This window comes from Cricetulus griseus, unplaced genomic scaffold (assembly GCF_003668045.3).
Source record: "Cricetulus griseus strain 17A/GY unplaced genomic scaffold, alternate assembly CriGri-PICRH-1.0 unplaced_scaffold_9, whole genome shotgun sequence".
NCBI classification, from domain to species: Eukaryota; Metazoa; Chordata; class Mammalia; order Rodentia; family Cricetidae; genus Cricetulus; species Cricetulus griseus.
Genome location: NW_023277432.1, coordinates 94,502 through 99,587, shown reverse-complemented (window position 1 = coordinate 99,587; position 5,086 = coordinate 94,502). Strand labels below are relative to the sequence as shown.

The 5,086-nt window shown below is 35.7% G+C and overlaps 1 pseudogene; it reads left to right on the top strand.

The window, feature by feature from the left end:
- Positions 1-4,550, top strand: part of LOC113837895 — a 37,433-nt pseudogene extending 32,883 nt beyond the window's left edge.
- The last annotated feature ends 536 nt before the right edge of the window (positions 4,551-5,086 follow it).

Below are 5,086 nucleotides of genomic sequence, written 5' to 3'. Positions count from 1 at the left end.
ACTTAGAATTGAGTACTAGGTTGCAATTCAGACTGGAATAGAAAATTTACTCAGAGATACCATCATTTACCTTTATGGATGAAATAGCTAAAATAAAATTGGAAATTCATTTTGACACTCAAAAACAACATAATTGAAAAAAATGAACACAATATGTTTTAACAGAAAAATTTTAATTTTTATCAATATACAAAAATTCTTTAAGCAAGAGTAGAAACAATATATAGTGTGTTGTAACAAAAATTTGCTCTGGCCAACAGGGCAGCAATGGGAGCCTGAACTTCACAGGGCCTGGAGTGATGGGACAAGAGATACAACAAATGGACAGCAAGACAGGATTTCTGATCAAGCTGCAAATTTTTTTTCTCAGAGACTTTATATGGTGGTTGAGGCAGGAAGCTTGGCAGGTCTGGGATTCATCAGGTAGATGTCGATGCATGGTAACCAAACCATAGAATGTTCTTGTCAGTGAGTCCTTGAAGGAAGGCAGGTAATAATAGATTCAATAATCTACCATTTTATCTTATGGTTCCTATATTTGCATACATATAACAGTTGTCTGTGACAGACCAAATAATCAAAGTCATGTTCTCCAGATGCTTACTGCTGTCAGTGGATAAAGGCATCTTTAAAGGGACCCAGGCAATATTTGAGATTATTTTCAAGTTGTGTGAAGACCATCAGTAACTTTAGTCGATATTCATTGCCTGTCTAGTTCAAGAGGCCTCAGTTGCTCTACCCATGTCTATGTAAGCCTAAAGCAAATCTATAGCCTCTTGTTTCCTGTGGAAACAATAGGAAAACTGCTTCTCCAAAGCATTTTCGATTTTCATTTGACAAATATTTTTCACCTTTTAAAAGTAAAGGTATGCATAAACTATATAGACTCCTTTACTTCAACAGTCCCTCTTTCAATTCCATTTATATCTGGACTCAATTAACCGTACAAGTTTTAGCCTTTTTACTGCCAATGCAAGCATTAGATGGCAAAGCATCAAGTGGATCTTATGCCTTTTCTCCCAGCTGGCTATTCCCACTTCTGGATTCATGAGGACAAATTAAAAAATCCAGAGACCACTCAGAGTTCAGTCCCCAAGAACTCCATACAGCCTCCCTAGAGCTCTACCATCCCCATGATTGTGCTGTGGCAGTCATTTTAACCGAGGTTATCATTGTTAATTATTGTGCTGGCTTTTCAAAGACTCGCCAGCAGGCAAAAACTCATTAAGGAGATATTTTTAATTTTTGCTTTCTCTGGTGTTACATGGAAATATGGCCCCATGTTGGTGCCAATTATTTGCTTAATGTTTTACTCCTTTAGCTCTTTAGATTTTTATCTTCTGAGGAGGGCACCTCCAGTCCCAAATTGACACGCCGAGGCATGTAATTACTTATAAATGCATGGCCTTTTCTTGGCTTATTTCTAGCAAATTTTTCTAAACTTAAATGTTACCTTTTGCCTCTAGACTTTTACCTTTCACCATTTATGTATATCTCACTCTCCGTCCCAATCCCCTACTTGCTGTGTGACTTGATATCTGTCCCTTACCTCTTATTTTACCTTGCTCCTTCCTCCTTGCGTCCAGATTTATCCTTCTATGTATACTTTCTCCTGCGTCCACATCCTATCCTTTCTCTTGCCTCACTGTTGGATAATCACCTCTTTGTCAGATCATCAGGAGTTGTAGACAGGCTAAGAATCACAGCTTCACAAACACAGAGCATAAGCAAAAGCAACACATATTTACTCCCCTATCCAAACGTTCCATAGAAAAATAAAACAAAACAAAAAAAATCTTAATATAATTTTCTATGGAATCATACATTTCCAATATGGTCAGTATCATAATTTCAGTTGCACATATGTATGTGATATTTCAGAATTCCATTACCTATAATGATGTGCATATCGATTTCACTTGGGAAGAGTGGAGTTTGCTGGATACTTCTCAGAAGAATCTTTACAAAGATGTAATGCTGGAAACCTACAAGAACCTAGCTGATATAGGTAAGACTGTAACCTCATATATTAAAATAATAGAACAACTATTCTGTGGTTATTGATGCTCTTCTTTATTTTTATTGAGAGAGAAAGGAATGTGGTAAATAAACCAGTCATATTTGTAAAGTTCACTGACGAGAGTAACTTAAATTTTATACATTTTTTCAGTAATACATATACATTTTTGGTACTCTATTTTAGAATACAGTAAGGAAGACCATACTACTGAAGAAGAATGCACAAGTTCTAAAAGACATGGAAGGTAATTTTTCATTTATGAGCTGATAGAAATGTGCTTCTGAAGAGATTGAAATCTGTCCTGGAAATCTGAAACAGAAGCAACATTGTAATTAATCACAGGTTAAATTGCATTGATGATTATTAAATTCACACAATACCATATACCTCAGCTTCCGGTAGGTAAACTGCATTTGCAAAGATTTTTATAAGAAAAAAGTCAAGGAAACAAGGCCTTGAGAGAAATTACCACTTGAATCATCACATCAAAGCTATGCTTTAGAAATGTAATTCCATTTATTTCATATTACCTATATTACTAAAGTATACATATGGTTGAGGTGATAAACATATCATCAAGCTTTCCATTAAACAAATACTCCATGGAAAACTTAATGTTACTTATGTACTTGCTGTTACATTTCTAAGTTTAGTGACAGCGGCAATTATTGAAAAGTGTCAAGGGGCATTTATTGCCGGGAAACTTTAATGTCTAGCACATGTCTTTAAGGATCAGAAAGTCAAACTAAACTAAATCTGGAAGCCTCTTCCTTGTAATCTTTACTAGGTATCTCATGTATTAGTAAGGATACAATGCATGTGAGCAAAGAGATATGGAGATCATGGTATATCTCTATTGCACAATATTTAAAAGCCACGTAGTAGTCCCCACTTTGAGCATATTTGTTGAATTTGATTCAAGTGCACAAGTAATTTGTTTTGCAGCTTCTTTGATAGTACACCAACAAGCTCACTCAACAGGAAAGCCCCATGATTCTGACCGTGTAAATGCTACTGTTTGTTCTTGTTAATTAAAAAATGTTTTATGACTCAGAGCGTAGGAAAATTTTAAAATACTATGAGAGTTCTAAAGTTCAGTTCTCTTCAATATGTGGAAAATCTCCTGTAGAAAAGCATTCTGAAATGAGAACCTATAATAAAGATTTTATCTTCAAAGATAGGAAACAACAATTAAAGGGGAAACATGAGTGTAAACAAAGGGATAAGACTGTAATATTTGATTCTTCTTTGAAATTGAAACAAACTGATAAAAAATTTATACTGGTATCAAGATTCAACATTGTATTGGACATGGTAAAGTATTTATATATGCCCATTTTCCTTGCAGGCATGAAAGAAGGCAAACTGTAGAGAAGTCTAGCCTATATACACAATGGGATAAAGCCTTTGTAAATAACAGTCATCTTCAAAGGGATAAAAAAACATGTACTGGACAGAAATCCTATGAATGTAATCAGTGTGGTAAAGCCTTTTCTCATCACAGTAGTTTTCAAAGTCATAAAAGAACTCATACTGGGGCGAAACCCTATGGATGTAATCAGTGTGGTAAAGCCTTTGCTCAGCTCAGTCATCTTCAAAGACATAAACGGACACATACTGGAGAGAAACCCTATGAATGTAATCAGTGTGGTAAAGCCTTTGCTCAGAAGAGTTATCTTCAAAAACATAAAAGAACACATACTGGAGAGAAACCCTATGAATGTAATCAATGTGGTAAAGGTTTTGCTCAGCACTCGAATCTTCAAATACATAAAAGAACACATACTGGAGAGAAACCCTACGAATGCAATCAGTGTGGTAAAGCATTTGCTCAGCACTGGAATCTTCTAAAACATAAGAGATCACATACTGGAGAGAAACCCTATGAATGCAATCAGTGTGGTAAAGCCTTTTCTCATCACAGTCATCTTCAATCGCATAAAAGAACACATACTGGAGAGAAACCCTATGAATGTAATCAGTGTGGTAAAGCCTTTGCTCATCACAATGTTCTTCAAATTCATAAAAGGACACATACTGGAGAGAAACCTTATGTATGTAATCAGTGTGGCAAAACCTTTGCTCAGCACTTTGTTTTTCAAATGCATAAAAGAACACATACTGGAGAGAAACCCTATGAATGTAATCAGTGTGGTAATGCCTTTGCTCAACACAGTAGTCTTCAAAGGCATAAAAGAACTCATACTAGAGAGAAAACCTATGAATGCAATCAATGTGGTAAAGCCTTTGCTCAACATAGTAATCTTCAAAGCCATAAAAGAACACACACTGGAGAGAAACCCTATGAATGTTATCACTGTGATAAAGCCTTTTCTCGTCACAGTCATCTTCAAATACATGAAAGAACACATACTGGAGAGAAACCCTATGAATGTAATCATTGTGGCAAAGCCTTTGCACACCAGAGTAATCTTCATACCCATAAAAGAACACATACTCGTGAAAAGCCCGATAAATGTAATTAGTGTCGTCAAGCCTTTCCATGTAAAAGTAGGCTTCAAATGCTTAAAAAAACACACACAGTAGAAAATAAAACTTATGAATGTAATCAATATGGTGAAATCTTCATGTATGAAAATACTCTTAAAGAGCATAAAAGAACACTTTGAGAGAAACCATAGGAATGTAATTAATTTGTTGAAGCTTTGTTCAGCTGAGTACTCTTCAATGCATAAATGAACTCATACTGGAGAAAAATCTTACAAATGTAATCATTATGATATAATCTTAAATTTTCAACATACTCTTAAAGTGTATAAAAGAACACATACTGGAGAGAAACTCCCTTATTGGCACAGAACACTGTTGCTCTAGCAGACTGCTACCTTTCTGGATCAGTTTCCCCCTTAGTTGGATGAAGCAGAGTAGTGACAATTTGGGCAGACGCTTAGAAAAAATGGTTATCATTGCTTGAAAATTCCCTAGTGGGGAAGAGAAGAGAAGCAATTGACACTTGTGGTAGTGAAGTCTCTTAGCAGAGTGGAGCAAAGCTCAGTTGCAATGGTTTTCTCTCTCCGTGAAAGGAGAAGAAGTGCCACATCCTAC